Genomic DNA, 21678 nt, shown 5'->3' on the forward strand with positions numbered 1-21678 from the left:
TGGGGGACATTGCTGCTATATGGGGGCCACACGGGGGAACATGGCTGTTATATGGGGACCACACGAGGGAACATGGCTGCTATATGGGGACCAGGTTGGGGGACATGGCTGCTATATGGGGACCAGGATGGGGAACATGGCTGCTATATGGGGACCAGGATGGGGAACATGGCTGCTATATGGGGACCAGGATGGGGGACATTTCTGCTATATGGGGACCAGGATGGAGGACATGGCTGCTATATGGGGACCAGGATGGGGGACATGGCTGCTATATGGGGACCAGGATGGGGGACATGGCTGCTATATGGGGACCACACGGATGAACATGGCTGCGATATGGGGACCAGGCTGGGGGACATCGCTGCTATATGGGGGCCACACGGGGGAACATGGCTGTTATATGGGGACCACACGGGGGAACATGGCTGCTATATGGGGACCAGGATGGGGGACATTTCTGCTATATGGGGACCAGGATGGAGGACATGGCTGCTATATGGGGACCAGGATGGGGGACATGGCTGCTATATGGGGAACAGGATGGGGGACATGGCTGCTATATGGGGACCACACGGATGAACATGGCTGCGATATGGGGACCAGGCTGGGGGACATCGCTGCTATATGGGGGCCACACGGGGGAACATGGCTGTTATATGGGGACCACACGGGGGAACATGGCTGCTATATGGGGACCAGGTTGGTGGACATGGCTGCTATATGGGGACCAGGATGGGGAACATGGCTGCTATATGGGGACCAGGATGGGAACATGGCTGCTATATGGGGACCAGGATGGGGGACATTTCTGCTATATGGGGACCAGGATGGAGGACATGGCTGCTATATGGGGACCAGGATGGGGGACATGGCTGCTATATGGGGAACAGGATGGGGGACATGGCTGCTATATGGGGACCACACGGATGAACATGGCTGTGATATGTGGACCAGGCTGGGGGACATCGCTGCTATATGGGGGCCACACGGGGGAACATGGCTGTTATATGGGGACCACACGGGGGAGCATGGCTGCTATATGGGGACCAGGTTGGGGGACATGGCTGCTATATGGGGACCAGGATGGGGAACATGGCTGCTATATGGGGACCAGGATGGGGGACATTTCTGCTATATGGGGACCAGGATGGGAACATGGCTGCTATATGGGGACCAGGATGGGGGACATTTCTGCTATATGGGGACCAGGATGGAGGACATGGCTGCTATATGGGGACCAGGATGGGGGACATGGCTGCTATATGGGGACCAGGATGGGGGACATGGCTGCTATATGGGGAACAGGATGGGGGATATGGCTGCTATATGGGGACCAGGATGGAGGACATGGCTGCTATATGGGGACCAGGATGGGAGACATGGCTGCTATATGGGGACCAGGCTGGGGGACATCTCTACTATATGGGGATAAGGCTGGGGGACATGGCTGTCATATGGGGACCAGGCTGGGAGTCATGGCTGCTATATGGGAAAAAGGATGGGGGGCATGGCTGCTATATGGGGAAAAGGATGAGGGACATGGCTGCTATATAGGGACCAGGTTGGGGGACATCTCTGCTATATGGGGACAAGGCTTCTATATGGGGACCAGGCTGGGAGACATGGCTGCTATATGGAGACAAGGCTGGGGGACATGGCTGCTATATGGGGACCTGGCTGGGGGACATGGCTGCTACATGGGGACCAGGCTGGGGGACAAGGCTGCTATATGGGGACCACGTGGGGGAATATGGGGTTCAATATGGGGACCAGGATGGAAGACATTACTACAGGATAGGGACCAGGTTGGAAGACAATACTGCAAATTGGAGACCAGACTGGAGGACATTACTGTAATATGGGGACAAAGATAGAGAACATTACTGTAATGTGGGGACCAGAATGGGGGAAATTACTGCAAAATTGGGTCCAGGATGGAGACAATACAGCAATATGAGGACCAGAATTGAGTACATTAATACAGAATAGGGACATAAATATTATTGAATGGGGCCAATTGAAGGACAAAAAAGGGGAAAAAAATTGTAAAAAAAAGTAAGAAAAAAATGTCAAAATAAAGTATGATAAAATGCGTTGCCACTAAAAATGCTGTTTTATGTACAAACTAAATTAAAACAAGTGACCTGAACATTTGTTATCGCCGCATCTGTATTGACCCAAGCAATAAAACTGTACCGTAACCCATAAAAGTAATGCCATTTAACACAACTAAATAAATAACGCACCAAAAATGTTCAAAAACATGCTCAAAAGGTGTATAGGAAAAAAATTGTATCAACAAAAATGTCATCTCATCCTGCAGAGACTGTGGCTCGTTAAATTAAAACTTTTTCTAGGGGTGGCCCATATACCCAGATGAGTTTGAGACACCTGGTTTAACATATAATTATGTCACGAGGCTCTATAACCTTTGCCCGCATTAGCTTGTTTTCACCTTCCTGATAAGGCCAAATTTTTCAAATCTACAATCACGTTATGTGTCTTTTTATGGGGTAATAATTCTGGAATAATTCTACATATCCCAGTGATTGACAGTCACCCTGCAAACTGTTAAATATATTTTCCCTTTACAGTAATGCTCTTAAAGCTAGGTTCACATTTACCATGTGCTCTTCACTGAGCACTTATGTTCCTCAAATATTCCATTCAGACAGATCCCCCTAACAAAGCCATTCACTACACTATATTGAGGCAGGCAAAGTTACTCTGCACTCCGTCTGGCCTCCAGCAGTGTTCATTTTTATAGAGGTCCACAAAACTGAGCCTTTGTCAATGCTTAAGAAGATGAAGCAACACCGAAACAAAGGTTAGATGAAACCCAAAATGTCTCTATCTGCCATATTCTAGTGAATATTCTGTCAAGAGTCTTGCTTGAATCATGTTTTTCAGAGATGTAGTTGGAAAACCCAACATAAATGCCTAACATAGAGAATAAGATTAATGTGAACAGAGTCTTAGGGAAGCAGAATGAACAAATCAACATCAGTTCAAGATTTGCTTTTTTTTTTTTTTTTTTTGCAGCCGCACGCTCTGATCTGAGTGCCGGCGGCAGTGCTGGGTATTAACATGCGAGACTCGGCCGTATTCCTCGCATGTGTGATTCTGGCCTTACAGTGAAACCAGTTTTGTAACTTTTACACACTAAAAATGCTTTTGGAATAAAAAGTTTTCTATTTTGAGAGCTATAATTTTACTTTTTTTATGCCAGCAGAGCTTGTTTTTTGCAGGATGAGTTAGTCTTTATTTGTACCATGTTTTTTTACCATCTCGGGGTGCATAATATATATTTTTGACTTCTTTATATTTCGGGTTTGGAGAGGCTAAACGAAAAAAATAGCAATTCATGAGTTCTTATATTTTTTTATGCGATAAAAGTGTTAACACAGCTTTATTCATCTGGTCAGTATGACTACAGTGAGATCCTTTTGCACTTTAAGATCAATTTTGTAGGAAAAGAAATTTGCTTATAAATTATTCTGGGAGCCATCACTTTTTATTTTTTCCTTGAAAGGGCTTAATAGGGTTCTGTTTTATGTGGGAAGAGATGTCAATATCAGTGATAATGTTTTTATGACTTTTTGATCATGTTTTACTCCACTTTTTTTTGCAGCAGAATGATGAAAAAACAGCGTTTTTGCCTCGTTTTCTATTTATTTTTAATGGTGCTCACTATAGGGCTTAAATAGTCTGAAAATTTAGAGATCTGTTTGTTTCAGATGTTGCAATACCAAATATATGTACTTTTTTGTTTGCTTGTTTCTATGTAAAAAAAATGTATTAACTGGCAAAATACTTTTTCCGGATTTTTATGCTCTGTTAATATTTTTACAGTTTTCTCAAATTTTTTTCACTGTTTTACATAGTCATTCTATGGCTTGAAACACTTCTGCATTGCATTATCAGTCTTACAATGACAGTAGACCTCTTAGGCGCTGCATTTGGTAAGGCCTAGTAAGGCACGTACCCAGCAGACTGGTTGGTGATTCTTTAATCTCCAGTTGCCACAGCATCCCTTTGGGTCGCCAATGGGGTGAGAGAGTGAGCCCTGTTTATTTCACAACCCTCTATGTGTCCCGATCGCTATTGAACCTTGTACCTAGAGGATTAAACAAGCACAGTTAAATAAGCTGAGCTCCAAAGGTGATCGCATTGCGCACAAGCTCCATTGCCGGCACAATCACCTGGAAGTACTGGATTGTACATTTTTGAAAAGTAGTTCTAATATAGGATGTACCATTTTGTTCAATGTTGGGTACTAGTTAAAAGATTAGACATTGACTTTCAGCTTGAGCTGAGCATAATGATTAAAAGGTTCTGGTTCGGTGTCCATGATGTCAGCACTCTTTAGCAGCAGGACTTGGAAATGCCAAAATCTAAAATACCAGCATCTTGGATGACTGTAATTGCTAAGCCCAGCACCGTCATAATGCTAGCCTAGAGAGTGTCCTCAAATCTTTTGCTCCACTCTACTTATATGGTAGTTGTTGTCACTAATGAGAGTTGCAAGAGAGGTATTATTCCTTATGGAGGAGAGCTCTTTTGCATACATTTTTCCAGGAACATTTGCCATAAAGATTCCTAAACAGCTACTGTAATGGCATTCTTGAAATTATTCTAATTGAAAATTGTTGCAATTACACATGTTTTGTTATAGACATGTTTACTTCCTTTGTGTGTATTGGAACACCACAATAAAACAGATAAATGAAGCAAATGTGACCTTTCACATAAAACCCCCAAAATGAGCCTGACAAAATTGTTGGTACCATGAACTTAATATTTGGTTGTATACCCTTTGGAATAAATAATTGCAATCAATCGCTTCTTAGAACCATAAACAAGCTTCTTACACCTCTCAATGGGAATTTTGGACCACTCTTCTTTTGCAAACTACTGCAGGTCTCCCATTTGAAGGATGCGTTCTCCCAACAGCAATTTTAAGATTTATCCACAAAAAAAGCCATAAAGCTCTATCTTGGTCTCATCTGTCCACAAGATGCTTTCCCAGAAGGATTCTGGCTTACTCACATACGTTTTGGCAAACTGTAGTCTAGGTTTTTTATGTCTCTGTGTCAGCATGGCAGGAGAACGTATCGCATTGATTCCTTCTATGACGGAATCACTGATTGGGTGGATCAGGGAAATGCTGTAGATAAAGTATATCTTGACTTCAGCAAAGCATTTGACAAAGTATCTCACACAATCCTTATTGAAAAAATGACTAGGTTTGGAATGGAAAAGGCAACTCTTAGGTGGATTCATAACTGGCTTAGTGATCGGACCCAAAGAGTGGTCGTAAATTGCTGCACATCCAGTTGGAAGAATGTCTCAAGTGGGGTACCACAGGGCTTTGTCCTGGGCCCTGTATTGATCAACATCTTTATCAATGATTTAAATGAAGGAATTGAGGGTAAACTGATTAAATTTGCTGATGACACAAAGCTAGGAGGGATAGCTAATACTGGAGAAGAGAGAGAGGATTCAAAAATATATAAATAAACTGTAGCAGTGGGCAGCAACTAACAGAATGGTTTTTAACAGGGAAAAATGCAAAGTACTACATCTGGGCAATTAAAATGAATAAAGCATATACAGATTGGGAGGAATAGGGCTAAGCAACAGCACATGTGAAAAAGACTTGGGTATACTAATAGATCACAGACTGAATATGAGTCAACAGTGTGATGCAGCAGCAAAAAAGGCAAATGCAATTCTAGGATGTATTAACAGAAGCATACAGTCTAGATCACGTGAAGTCATTATTGCCCTCTACTGCTCTTTGGTCAGATCTCATCTGTAATACTGTGTCCAGTTTTGGGTGCCACATTTTAAAAAAGACATCATCAAACTGGAGCAAGTTCAGAAAAAAGCGACCAGAATGGTGACCGATCTGCAAACCCTGTCTGGTTTGCAGGATTTGGGAATATTTAGCATTCAAAAGAGAAGACTGAGAGGAGACTTAATAGCTGTCTACAAATATCTCAAGGGCTGTCACATTGTAGAAGGATCATCTTTATTCTCATTTGCACAAGGAAAGACTAGAAGCAATGGGATGAAACTGAATGGGAGGAAACACAGATTAGATATTAGAAAAAACTTTTTGACAGTTAGAGTGATCAATGAGTGGAACAGGCAGCCACGAGAAGTGGTGAGTTCTCCTTTAATGGAAGTCTTCAAACAGAGGCTGGACAGCCATCTGTCTGGGATGATTTAGCAAATCCTGCTTTGAGCAGGGGGTTGGACCAGATGATTCTATGATTCTATGAAATGTTGATGGATAGTTTGCGCTGACGCTAATGCACCCTAAGGCTGGTTTCACACTTGCGTTTTTTTGCGCTGCTTTTTAGTGCAAAAAAAGCATGCGTTTTTCCCCCTATACTTTAACATGGGTGCGCATATGTGCGCATACACATGCGTTTGTACGCGTTTGTATGTGCATACGTTTTTTTGCAGTGTGCGCTCGGGCGCACAAAATGCATCCTGTTGCATTTTTTGTGCGTCCGACTTGCCCCCAAAAAACGCATGAGCACGCAATGCGTTTTTTACAGCAAAACACCTATTAAAGTCTATGGGTGCGCATACGTGCGCATTGTAATGCGCACGTATGCGCAAAAAAAACGCATGCGGTTTTTTTAAAAAATGCACCAAAACCTGCAAAAAAACACACACAAACGCATGATGCGTTTTTTTCATGCGTTTGTGTACGCAAAAAAGCGCAGCAAAAAAGCACAAGTGTGAAAGTAGACTTAGCCTGTGAAGTGATGGCCGGGGGGACCACCACAAGGCAGGGAGACTACGGTACACAAGATGAGGTGCAAACAACAAAGGGTTAATTTATTTACAGGCAAGGAATGCAGTGTTAGGAAAGTGTAAACAGGGGTATGCAATGACATAAAACAAGTTACAAAAGTGATATTCTCTAGCTGGGCCGTACAAATGGCACAGAGCACCAACTATTACAGATCAGTGTATTTTTGAGAAGGCAAAACAATACAATAAAGTACAGTATGCTGCTACTCTAACTTTAGCTTTTCTGGCCACTGCTACTACGGCCGCACAGCTACCGTGCTCTGTCTATTGCAGCCTATCCTAGGCCCTAAGCATGTGCGCACACGGGGTTAACACTCACAGTTAAGTTGTTGTCTCAGTTCCTTCCTGGGGGCCCCTTGCAGTTCTCTGCAAGATGATGCGATATCCTCCCTGGCAGCTCTGTGCAACGTAGTCTTGTCCTTGTGTGAAGATTCCATGCTTGCTCCTAGAAATGGTGAATTGTCTCCTCTGAATTTCTTCTTTGCATATCTTCGCTCTGCTTCCTGCAGATATCTCGGGTCTGTTCTCCACACAGAAAAGCAGCCCCTCCCCTCTGTAGTCTGGCAGATGAAACCAAACAGCCTTTACAGCAGGGAAGCGCAGAATGTCCCACTGCTCTATCCAAGGGGGTGCTGTCTCTTAAAGGGGCAGCTTGTCTCTACTGTTCATAGCAATGCCACCCCCTTACACCTGCACCGTAAGACAGCTTGATATTCTTTGGAACTTGATTAGGGCTGCTTATCCACCATCTGGACTATCCTGCAATGCAATCTTTCATCAAGGAACATCAAGATCTCTGAACATGAACTTGTAACCTTCAGATTGTTGATGTATTTCCACAATTTTAGTTCCCAAGTTCTCAGACAATTCTCTTCTCCTATTTCTGTTCTGCCACATACAGACACACAATGCAAAGATTGAATCAACTTCGTCCTTTTTTTATCTGGTTTCAATTGTGATTTTCATATTGTCCACACCTGTTACTTACCACAGGTGAGTTTGATTGAGCATCAGATACTTGAAATAAAGTTGTTTACCTACAATTTTAGAACGGTACCAGCAATTTTGTCTAGCCCATTTTGGGGAAATTGTGTGAAATTTCCCGAAAATGGGCCAGAAATTTGTGTGAAATTTTGTTCTATTTGCCTTTCTTCTCAGTTTTTTCCAGTTTGTTCCAGTAGACACAAAGAAAATAAACATTTGTATAAGAAAACATGTGTGAGTACAATAGTTTCTGGGAGCTATACTTCACCCTTTCGGCCATGACTGTATATCTCCAAATGAGGAATCAGTACCTTTTTTGTTATTAATAAGAACATGACATGAAGCCGACAAATCATGCACAAGAGAGTTTCATGTCAACATAGAGCTGGCCTGTTCCATGTGCATTCCTCAATTCCACAATGGCAGCTGAAGTGTAGCTCTTGATAAGTAAAGATTATATTTATTGTGTTGACATTAGCTCATGTTGACAGATAAAGGTAGTGAAATTCCTCCATCAGTTGTCAGGTACTAAATTTAAGAATCTAGGCATGTGTTGAAAAATACCTATAATGTCATTACAAGAGCAATGTCATTCGTCAGATTAAAAGTGCTGTCTATAAATTAAAATGTGAAAACTTATTAAGTGAAAGAATCTCACCCAACATTCAATAAATCCGAGTTGGAAATGTAAAATAAATTAACAATGGTTGTATTTTAGTCGTAATTTGAAGCTATTGGGCATCAATGATAAAAAAGAATTTCCCAACCAAATGCCATGTACCATTTTGTTTTTAATGTGGTGCTTATCTGTGACGCCAGATAAAACTTTCGACAAATTTTGTACTTCAGAAGAGTATTGGATTACAATTGCACAAAAATTGTGTGACATTTAGAAAAGACCCAAATTATGATTTACGCTAAAATATTTAGACAAAGAAAACGATGACCAAATTGTCAAAGAAAAAAAACCAGACAAAATCAAGTAAAGATAATTTTAAGGGGTTATCCAGGTCTATTTAATTTTTTTTTACTACTGGCTAGTAGCAGTAGTTGCTAACTACCTACATATTGTGTCCAGAGCCAATTTCTTCCGAGACAGAGCAGTCAAAGACTATGGGGATCTGGTTGCCAATCAGCAAGAAGTTGGCAGTCATACTCCATCTACAGAGCAGCCAAGAAGAAGTAGAGTTGCTCTGTTGACATGGAGCAGCTGAATCGCCGTCAGCAGTGGTTGGTGACCTCTCTGAGCTAGCACCAGATAGAACAAGGCAGGGAGGGCTTGTTTCTGCTCTATTGAGCATGCGTCGGTTGTCAATTCCGATGTATGCTCAGTATGAGGTCCCGGCTCACTGTGCGATATTCCTTTTCGATGTCCCCTGATGATGTCCTGTTTGAGTATCTCAGCATCAACCGGGAATTCTCAAATGAAACATCATCAAAATGGAAGTAGAAAACCAAAAAAAGAAAGCATTTACATAGGTCGGGGCTGGTCTCTGCTCGCTCGTTCTCTTCTTACAATGTGCAATCAAAGTGCGCTCATCGTTTCTAATCATAGCCGGCAAGAGACCGCATTGTTACTGTGCTCGTAGTGAGGAAACAGTAGGGACTTTTTAATTAAAGTATATTAGAAAAGCAGCTAAATTATTTCACTAAATAGAGATTTTGGATTAAAATCAAGTTTAGTTTCAGATCATCCCTTTAAAAAAAATAGGCACAAATTAAATAACGAATAAGCTGCAAACACAAAACTCAGATTATGATGAATTGGATCGTAGCTTTTTTCCATAAATCAAAAAAAGCACATAGATAAAACCAAAAATAAAGACCGATAGAGAAAGGTGGGTGAAGAAACCTCCAGTGATGAAATCAAAAAGGCAAATTATCTATTTGTAAAAAAAAAAAAAAAAAGGCTAGGAGCCTTAATCATGGTATGTAAAAGAGAAAAAAAATAAAAAAGATAAAAGACTGTCTTATAGAAAACATGATATAGTCACTTGTATATGCTTCAGTTTATACATCCATGAGCATTAGCACTATTCCAGGTTTTCCTTTTCTATTGCCATATGTACTCATGTATAAGCTGAGATTTTCAGCACATTTTTTGTGCTGAAAATGCCCCCCTTGGCTTATACACGAATCATTGTCCAGAAAGCCAGCGGAGCCGATGGCTGTGACATCATACTCACACTCCTTCACGCCATCGCTGAACGTCCCTGCATCTCCGTTGTCCCGGAGCGGCAGCTCTTCCCCTGTGCTGAGCGGTCACGTGGTACCGCTCATTAAGGTAATGAATATGCTTGCTTCTCCCATAGGCATGGAGTGCATATTTATTACCCACATGACCACTGAGCACAGGAAGAACTGCCGCACTGTGACAGCGGAGATGCAGGGACGTGCAGCAATGGCGTGAGGAGGACGGGGGAAGACAGAGGAGGATGAGAGAGGACAGAGGAGGATGGGGGAGGGCGGAGGAGGACAGGGGGAGCTGAGCCGAGCCATGCATACAAGGATGGGATGGGGGAGCTCAGCCATGCATACAACAATGTGAAGGGGGAACCCAGCCATGCATACAAGATGGGACAGGAAGGGAGCCATTCACACAGCGAGGGGACCCGGGGAGCCATGCTTACAACAGGGGGAGCCACACAGAGCAGGACAGGACAGGGGGAGCCACACAGAGCAGGACAGGACAGGGGGAGCCACACAGAGCAGGACTGAAAAGGGGGAGCCACACAGAGCAGGACTGAAAAGGGGGAGCTACACATAGCAGGACACGACAGGGGGAACCACACATAGCAGGACAAGACAGGGGGAGCCACACAGAGGAGGACAGGACATCGGAACCCACACATAGCAGGACAGGACAGGGAGACCCACACATAGCAGGACAGGACAGGGGGAGCCACACAGAGCAGGACAGGACAGGGGGAACCACACAGAGCAGGACAGGACAGGGGGAGCCACACATACCAGGACAGGGATGAGAGGACAATAAATACCCGGCTTATACTCACGTCAATAAGCTTATCCAATTTTCCGTGGCAAAATTAGGTGCCTCGGCTTATACTCGGGTTGGCTTATACTAGAGTATACAGTATATGTATCTGTATTTTACTACAGAACTGATTCTGTACTGGATTTCTATATTTCCTAATTGTCTCACAAAACAACTTGACATATGATTAGTACCATTGGTTCCTCTATTAGGACTGAGTAAAAAATCAATTGCATTTTTGCACATTTTCAAAATTACCCTAATTATTTCTCATGAAACTCTACTTTACCAAATAAAACATATTTATAAAAGCTTACCCTAAAATATAGCTGATACGTGATCAACAAAGAAAAATACTCGGCTCATGGATTCTCAACAAAGCCGAGCGCTTACATGAGAAACAGCCAAGCGGAACTAATTTGAATTTCAAAACGGCCTTATTTTCTTTCATCCATGAAGTTAGTCGCTGTCACCAGAGACTTGCAAAATAAATTGTTTATACCCTCATACAAAGAAGTATACAGTGTACATTACTAAATAAATATGGTGTCATACAAATCCAATAGAGTGCTGTGTTTTCCAATTATGTGTGCCGTAAATGTTTGTCTCTTGTATATGTGCAGTTTTGTTAAAGAGCTTCTGGCGATTGTTTTTCATGTATCACGGGCTGCATTTTAATCTGTTCTGCTAATGCTACGTCTAGTAGATATGCAGACAGTCTTATCTTTCATTTTGGCCACGTGCTAAAATCCACATTTTCTGTTGTAATTGGTATTAATGTTATTTTTTCATTATCATAGAAATACAGTAACCTATGATCAAATGTCTTAATCCCGGGAAAACAAAGCGGGGAGAAAGTTAAAAGGAAAAAGCAAAGGGTGGAAAAAAGTGAATCTTCCAAAATTCAATACTCACACCGTCTTGCTAGATGTATCGTGTTACATATAGATATTGCTTTTTGCCCGGCGTATAGGGAAACCACAGACAAATATGAAATATGAGCTAATGCAAGCAATACATTTTTAACCTTGGTTATATTTTTGTTAGGATCTAATGAGATATAATCATGTTCACTTTTGTTTGGATTACAGGATTTTATATTTGTTCAATTTAATCTCAATAAAAAAGAGGGCAGAACTCAAGTAGATATGAGTCTAATAAAAATAATTCCAGAGTCACCTAAAGGGAAACTCCTATGAAACATCAATGCCTATTTATATAGGAGTCTTTCAGATTGTTTCACGACTACTGCTTGATAGCTAGGCGTTGCCCAAATGAAATTGGTCAGTCGGCCAGAAACCAGTGGAGGCAGACCTACCTACATGTGCCTCTTATGCCTGAGGAAAGCCAACCCTATAGCTGTAATATGTGGGAAATTATTCACCAACACTGGAGTGAGATCAATGGGGTCCAAACTCTAAGGCAAAATGGAAGTGAATTCTAATTGAATTTTGCAAAAATCTGCATTCGCAACAATGCAGACTTTTTTTAATTCAATCTCGCGTGGATTCAATAAAAATCGGCAGACTCTGGCTGACATTTTTCTAAACTATAAACATCTATCAAAAGTTTAAAAAACTAAAGCGAAATCCTTATACGCATAGTTGTAAATTCTTACTTATTAAATTAATCTTGCAGCATGCGTATCTTTTGAGTACCCATTGATTTTCCTCTTTTTCTAGGGACCCACATGCTCCTCTAGATAAACTACCTAGCGTAACCAGGGAATGTTTAAAAACATAGTGATACATATCTTGGCAGTCCTGGAAAGCCAAAAGGCTCTAGGTGTTTCTCTTGGTGTGACACTGACATAATCCTTCTTTGTGTTCCCCAAACATGGACATTAAAGGGTACCTCCACTATCTGAGGATAGATGTAACTAAGGTGAGCCATCCCCCAGGACACCCTTTGGTACTGCACCCTAGATCCCACCATCAGTGGGGTACAAGTATTGTAACAAAGGTGCAGGTGGTCCACTCATTTGATGGGATAAAAAAAACATTAGCATCCATCTTTTTATTTCGTTTAAGGATATTCCCTTTAAAATAGCCTGGTGTTCTTTTATATTTTCCTTCCACTGACACTGAGTGGTCATATCGCATAACAGTTTTGTCAGTATGAAACCCTGCTGTCTCATTTATCTGCCTTATTGTGCTACATAGCCATAAATATATTACCTACAACATATAGATGGTTATTAATATAATTTCTTACTGTAGGCATCATTTGACATGTGTGATAGCCCTTTATGTAATATTCTCATTATGTGAGTGTTTTTTAGGTGCAGACATTAATTATTGACTATATCCCCACTTACATCAAAAATTGCTGCTGAAATAGATTTTTTTTGTGTACATACACTAATGATATGATGGATGAGAAATTCCCTAGGAAGTTTATACTTTGTCTTCTTTACCCTTTTTTTCTTTTTCTTCTTCACTATGGATAATAGAAAACACTCATGGACATGCTCCATTTTGAGCACGCTGTGGACACCATTAATATTCGGTGTGGAGTCATTTTTTAGAATGTCATCAGTGACCATTTGATATGTTTTTTTATTATTGGTGTCACTAGTTGGCTTGAACACACTTGTTAATTCTACATTTATTGGAATACTATATCTTTTTCACATATTGTCATAAATATACTGCTCAAAAAAATAAAGGGAACACTAAACAATACATTGTATTGTTTAGTGTTCCCTTTATTTTTTTGAGCAGTATATATATAATATATATATAATGTACAATATTTTCTGACGTGCTATAACACACAAAATGTTGATATGGTGATTGATTGCTGTGTTTGACACTTTCGTTTTTTTCCGCTTAATGACACAATGATGATGTAACTACATATTGTTAGCACATGTAGAAATACTGGTAACTGCTGCTTTATTGTTACGTTTGAGAAAAGTTCACTGGCATTGAAACGTTATATGGGTTAATAAAATAATAAGTTAATTTCACTGTATGTCCAGTGACATCTTCTTATCACACCATTCACTTGAGGTGGCAGGTATGCCGCTGTGTAGAAAAAAGACTGAAGGGGATCCACCGTCTGTGGCGATGAGCCAACTGACCTTGTCTATATACAGTACAGACCAAAAGTTTGGACACACCTTCTCATTCAAAGAGTTTTCTTTATTTTCATGACTATGAAAATTGTAGATTCACTCTGAAGGCATCAAAACTATGAATTAACACATGTGGAATTATATAATTAACAAAAAAGTGTGAAACAACTGAAAATACTGTATGTCTTATATTCTAGGTTCTTCAAAGTAGCCACCTTTTGCTTTGATTACTGCTTTGCACACTCTTGGCATTCTCTTGATGAGCTTCAAGAGGTAGTCACCGGAAATGAAAAAAGCAGCTAAGTAAAGAAAAATGAGTGACCATCATTACTTTAAGAAATGAAGGTCAGTCAGTCCAAAAAATTTGGAAAACTTTGAAAGTGTTCCCAAGTGCAGTAGGAAAAACCATCAAGCGCTACAAAGAGTCACCTCTGCTGCGGAGGATAAGTTCATCCGAGCCACCAGCCTCAGAAATCGCAGGTTAACAGCAGCTCAGATTAGAGACCAGGTCAATGCCACACAGAGTTCTAGCAGCAGACACATCTCTACAACAACTGTTAAGAGGAGAACTGCTAGGAAACCACTGCTAAGGACAGGCAACAAGCAGAAGAGACTTGTTTGGGCTAAAGAACACAAGGAATGGACATTAGACCAGTGGAAATCTGTGCTTTGGTCTGAGGAGTTCAAATTTGAGATCTTTGGTTCCAACCACCATATCTTTGTGTGACGCAGAAAAGGTGAACGGATGGACTCTACATGCCTGGTTCCCACCTTGAAGCATAGAGGAGGAGGTGTGATGGTGTGGGGGTGCCTTGCTGGTGACACTGTTGGGGATTTATTCAAAATTGAAGGCATACTGAACCAGCATGGCTACCACAGCATCTTGCAGCGGCATGCTATTCCATCCGGTTTGCGTTTAGTTGGACCATCATTTATTTTTCAACAGGACAATGATCCCAAACACACCTCCATGCTGTGTAAGGGCTATTTGACCAAGAAGGAGAGTGATGGGGTGCTACGCCAGATGACCTGGCCTCCACAGTCACCAGACCTGAACCCAATCAAGATAGTTTGGGGTGATCTGGACCGCAGAGTGAAGGCAACAGGGCCAACAAGTCCTAAGCACTCTGGAAACTCCTTCAAGACTGTTGGAATACAATTTCCAGTGACTACCTCTTGAAGCTCATCAAGAGAATGCCAAGAGTGTGCAAAGCAGTAATCAAAGCAAAAGGTGGCTACTTTGAAGAACCTAGAATAGAAGACATATTTTCAGTTGTTTCACACTTTTTTGTTAATTATATAATTCCACATGTGTTAATTCATAGTTTTGATGCCTTCAGAGTGAATCTACAATTTTCATAGTCATGAAAATAAAGAAATCTCTTTGAATGAGAAGGTGTGTCCAAACTTTTGCTCTGTACTGTATGTATACAGTGTGTTGAGATCACCAGCGGGTTCATCAAACATTTGTATTCTTAATTTCCTCTTCACTCATCTCGATTCATACCTGACAGCCTGAAAAAAGGTACATAACCCAAAACATTGCTATAACCTATTATATAAAAGGTGTGAATTTGGGATTGAAATGATCACTAAATAAAGAGTGTTTTGATGCATAGTCTGGGCCAAAGGCAGCATGATGGCTCAGTGGTTCACTGTTACTTTGCAGTGCTGGGGTCCTGGTTTCAAATCCCACCAATGACAACATCTGCAAGGAGTTTGTATGTTCTTCTCATGTTTGGTGGGTTTCCTCTGAAGTTCTCCAGTTAACTCCCAAAGTCCATTGACATACTGATAGGCAACTTAGTTTGTGAGCCCCAATGGTAACAGTGATGAGATGACCAATCTCCAGCTATCATTGTATCCAATACAAAGAGGGTCTCATCACTGAGAAGGACATTCCTCTATTCCAGGCACCATTACCGTATTGCTTTGCACCAAGATAACCTTTGAGAGCAGTGGAGAGAGATCAATGGAACACCCGCACCTGTAGCTGAACATCAGCTTTTAAACCCGATGTCGTGCAAATGCCTTCTAATGGTTTGTCTAGACACTGTATGGTGCCTTATTCTTTGCATGTGACATTGTATTTCTCTTGCAGTACAAAGTGGATCACTACGTGGAGTTTTTCGAGTCTCACAAAACCACATCGGCAACACCATGAAAAGGTCTTCACAAGGGAACATCTTACTGGTCCTAATCCATGGATTATGGTGTGGGATTGGCATAATGTATGATTGTCAGACCCCTCTAGTATTCATTACAGGTCTCCTAACAGCTTTGAGTTGCATTGATTTGGTTGTGGAACCAGTAGTATGGATATTTTTGTAAAGTGTTCCAATGGTCGCAAGGTTGCATGTTGCTCATGCTGCTGTGAAACAGCTTGCATGGAATAAACATGCTACCATAACACACAACCGACCACAGCACTCCTTGGTTGCAGTTAAGAAAGTAGTATTAATATTTCACCAGGTACCATAATTTACAAGATGACCAACATTTCGGACATTGATCACGTCCTGATAGGACAAGTGTGGTGGATGCTCAGTAGATCGGTTAACAAAACACTGCAGCAGCCTGTCCCAGCAGCAATGTGCTGTCATTCTCTCCACTGAGCGCCTATCACGCTGTTCCCAACAGGCCATGAACAAGGTCCAGAAGGTGCATTAATGTCTAACAACCATCTTACCACTGAGCAGCACCATCCAGGTAGAATGTAGACACTAACCTTTCTAAACATGTTACCATTACTTATAGCATCACTGTACTTGTCTCCCATCGAGCACATTTGCGACATCATTGGCTGGCAATTGCAAAGGGAGGTGAATAAATCAAGATGTTTTAAAAAATATTGCTTAAATTTTTTTCAGAATTTTGCATATTATTAACATAAAACTTTCAAAATTCCACAATTTTTCCTTCTTGGAGTTTCAATCTCAATGTTGTGAGGTGTATTAGGCACTATTATGTATGGATCTAAATCCATGTTCAAGAACAATAAAGGTTTGAAATATTAATATTACATGCCGGATATCACTTTACAGTAGTAGATGTCTTAGTAATCATTGTATATGTTTCTCTTGCCAAAATTTCCTATTTTCTTAGGTATTTTTTCAGTAAGTGGATAATATTTCTCTTGACAAGTAACCTGGGGAGATATTGTGGTAAAATCAATAATTTTAGGCTAGTTTCACACTTGCGTTTTTTTGCGCTGCGGTTGGAGCGCACATGAAACGCATGTCAAAGGCGCATGCAAACGCTTGTAAATGCTGTTTTTTTGTGGCATTATTGTGCGCATAGCGACAAAAAAAATCACAGCGTTTTTATGCGTTTGAAAGCGTTTTTCATGTGTTTGCATTTTTTATGCGCATTAAACTGAAGAAAAAAATCCTTGCAAAATTCTTGCAACACACTCCACCAATGGGCCACCAGTGGACGTGTCTTATTGAAATTCTTTATATAGCCCCTGTTTACAGGTAAATTCTTCATATTTGCTTGCATTTGACTTGCGAAACATGGATCTGCGCTGGAAGAGCTTTGACTTTGACTTGGATCTGGACATGAGGATGGCTCAGGCTTATGCCGTTGCTTGCCATGAACAGAGGGAGAGAGAGGCAGCGAAGGCAGCAGCAGCGGCGTTTGTGGATACATCCCATTATTGAACTCCGGGAGAGCCGTGGAGCGTACCACACCCTCTACAGCGAGCTCCAGGCAAACCAGGATTATACCCGGATGACCCAAGAAACCTTTAACTTTTTGCTTGGTTGGGTAAAAGAAGTCATCCGGAGACAGGACACGCAGCTTCGGCGTGCAATTACTCCTGAGCAACGGCTCCTGGTCACATTAAAGTACGTAGTTTTGCTAAACCAATGCCTGCTGATTTTTCTTGGTTGTGACATGTACTCTTCCAAATCTGGCAGAATTATAGTTCTGCCATGTAGTTAACTAAAGGCTGCGGTAATTTTTTGATGGCATGTATTGAACCAAAGGCTGCAGATATATATTTTTTTTGTTTTTTAATTAAACGTGTAATTAAAAATTACGTATACACAAATATTAATTTTTGTTTTCTTTTTGTGTCACAGATTCCTGGCTACTGGAGAGACCCTCTCGTCACTGCACTTCCAGTACCGGATTGGAATCTCCACGTTGTCTGGAATTGTAGCGGACACCTGCCGGGCTTTGTGGAACGTTCTTTGTCCTGAATTCATGCCCATGCCAAGCGCAGACAAGTGGTTGGAAATTGCCGAAAGATTCTGGACTGTATGAAATTTCCCTAACTGTTTGGGAGCGGTGGATGGGAAACACATCCGGATTATCAAGCCCAAAAGAACAGGCTCTGAGTTCTATAACTACAAAAAGTACTGTTTTACTGTACTGATGGCCATTGCGGATGCAGACTGTATGTTTATTGCAGTGGACATTGGGGCATTTGGCCGTGGGAATGACTCCCAGGCTTTTAAGAACTCAGAAAAAGAAAAAAAGCCAGCTCACCTGAAGGCATGTGTAGTGGATAGCCCGGACCACGTGCAGTCTTCACGCAGTAACCAAGGAAAAAGAAAAAAGGTCCAGCTTTGCAAATTCAAGTCCAATTTATTGTTAAAAACAAGTCCAAAACAGAGCAAAAAATGGTGTGTTCACATGAGTAACAAGTAGTAGATTACGCGTTTCGAACAATAGCTTGTTCTTTCTCAAAACTACTTCCCTTGGGTGTTACTGCAATATATACTCTTTACACCCAGTAAATTACAAACACATGGTGTGAAGGGAGAAAAAAAAAAAGAAAAAAAAAAAGGGAGAGGGAAACATGTGTGAGATATAAAAAATAACATTACAAAGAAAAACACATTTTTTGTGAAAAGAGGGGGGAGCCAAGAAAGAAAACAAAAAAGAAAAATGAAAAAAAAACAAAAATTGTTTTTAAAAGTTTTTTTGTGTGTGTGTATATATATATATATATATATATATATATATATATATATATATATATATATATATATATATATATATATATATATATATGCAATTATAATAACGTCAATAATGAAACATAATTTCTCTTCTGGCATTCAATCCATTTGGAAAGCATGTATTTAGATAGAAAATCCAATATGCTTCGCGTGTTAGAAGACGTTTTTTCAGATCTCCACCTCTTATATGTGGTGTTATTCTCTCAATGCCCATGACACGAAAAAATTCAGTACTTCTTTGATGTTCATTAATGAAGTGTCTGGATGCAGATGAGATGGAGCGATTGATACTGGAAGGAGATAAGATGTCAGTTATATGTTCAGATATGCGAGTCTTGAGCATGCGAGATGTGCAGCCCACATATCTCAAGTTGCATTTGGAGCAAGCAATCACATATACTACATTTTTACTATTGCAATTGATATATTGTTTTATTTTATGTTCATTACACTTAGTACCATCAAAAAAGGAATGAGCATTATTAGAATGTGCACATGTTCTGCATCTGGGTGTACCGCAGCGGTAAAAACCGCAGCAGTGTAGCCATGTCCGAGATCCAGTTTTAGAGCTAAAAAAGCTAGGAGACACTATGTCTGATAAGGTGTTGGCTTTTTTAGCAACCACTCTGCAGCCATTAGATAAAATGCTAGACAAAACCTCATCTTCAAACAGAATAGGTAAATGTTTCAAGAAGAGTGCTTTAATGGTGTTAAACTGAGAACTATATTGGATAGAGCAAACCATCTTATCTGGATTTTTATCATTATTATATACCTTTGGCAATAACAAATCATGTCTTTTTTTCTTTTGTACAATTTTCTTTGCTCTATTAAGACACCAATTAGAGTAACTCCTCTTGCTCAGCTTGTTGCAGCATGACTCAATTTCTCCTTTCAGGGCATTGTCATCACTGCAATTTCTAGTGATTCTAGTAAGCTCCCCCACTGGTATAGATTTAATAGTGTGCCCGGGATGGCTACTAGATGCATGTAAGATGGTGTTACCAGAAAGTGGCTTGCAGAATGTAGCAGTGCTGATGACAGCACCTGCAATACCTTTTAGTTTAAGATCCAGAAACGAAATTACATGTGGATCCGTCATAAATGTAAATTTGAGATTAAAATCATTAAAGTTGAAATATTCTATTAATTCTGGTATGGCAGATACATCACCACTCCAAATAAGGAGTGTACCATCAATGAATCTGCCATACCAAAAAATACTAGACAAAAATGGATTATTATCAGAATACAAAATTACCTCCTCCCAGTGCGACATAACAAGATTAGCCACCGATGGCGAATGTTTGCCGCCCATTGATACTCCTCTGCATTGTAGAAAAAAATCTCCATCAAAAAAGAAATAATTGTGAAGCATTAGGAAATAAATAACCTGCATGATATAATCACACAATTCATTAGTATAGTTACTATATTTATGCAGGTGAAATTCCAATGCTCTGATTGCAACATCTTGAGGAATAGAGGTGTAAAGAGCAGTAACGTCACAGCTAATCCACTGAAAATCACTATTCCAAACTACATTAGAAAATTGATGTAATACGTCTTTTGAGTCCCTCAGGAACCCCGGCACTCGTGTAACCAGAGGCTGTAGCAAAGAATCTACCCACTGGCTGAGGTGTTCCGTGAGAGACCCAATGCCTGAAACAATTGGGCGCATAGGGGGTGGTGATATATTTTTGTGAACCTTAGGAAGCCCATAGATTGTAGGAATAGTTGGAGAATCAATTTTTAAAAAATCTACCTGAGCCTTTGTCAGAACACCCAATGCTGCCCCCTCTTCAATTAGTTTGAAAATTTTTCTTTGAAAATCCTTTGTAGGATCATGAGGCAATTTTCTATATGTAGAACTGTCACTCAGTAGAACATTCATTTGGTCTCTATATTGCGCAGTGTCCATGATCACAATCAAGCCGCCCTTGTCTGCACTTTTGACTGTTATTTCAGTAGTTTTCTTAATTTCATCAATAGTTTTTCGTTGTTTGTAGCTCAAGTTGTTATTTTGTTGTTGAATTTTGATTGAAGCATCCAATTTTCTAAGTTCACGCTCCATAACGCTCTGAAACTTGTCCATGCATTCTGCTCTGGATTGGATGGGATAAAAACTCGGATTTTTTATGCATAAATTTTCTGCTTGAAAAACATCCTTAGACACAATATTAGTAGAGTCTAGTTCATTCAAATTTTTGAATGCCATTTGCTCAGAAAAATTAAGACCATTATATTCATTTTGTGCAGGGATTTTCATAGCAATAGAGTCAGATTCATGTGCAAAAAAATGCTTTTTAACGGTTAGATTTCGTACAAATTTATTTATGTCCAAAAGTGTATTAAAAAGGTTGAAATGTTGATCTGGTGTAAAACTTAATCCCAATGTCAATACCTGAAGTTGTTCCGTTGTAAGATTGTAGCCAGAGATGTTTAAAATATTAGAAAAATCATTTTGAGAGGTTGAAGCTATTTTTTGTTGTTGCGGGTTGTCATCCGTGTATTTATTGCGGTGCTTCCGGCCCCCCGCCTTTTGCGTTTTTTGAAAAATACCTTTTAGGTTTTCTATAGTAAGAATTATTGTTACTCATGCCATTCATGCTGGTGTCACTCTGAATATCATTTGAGCTAATATCAGTGGATTCCACATCTGAGGAGCTAAAAGAAACCCGTCGTTCAGGTGTGTTAGGAAAAACATAACTGCGTTTTAAAATTGACCTGGGAGTTTTTTGAGGTTTCTGCCATCTTCCCCATTCATAAACTTGATTCATCTGATAATCATCCAAGTCACGCTGGAACTTATTCCG

Source organism: Dendrobates tinctorius, unplaced genomic scaffold (assembly GCF_039654945.1).
Source record: "Dendrobates tinctorius isolate UK_male_01 unplaced genomic scaffold, ASM3965494v1 ptg000003l, whole genome shotgun sequence".
NCBI classification, from domain to species: Eukaryota; Metazoa; Chordata; class Amphibia; order Anura; family Dendrobatidae; genus Dendrobates; species Dendrobates tinctorius.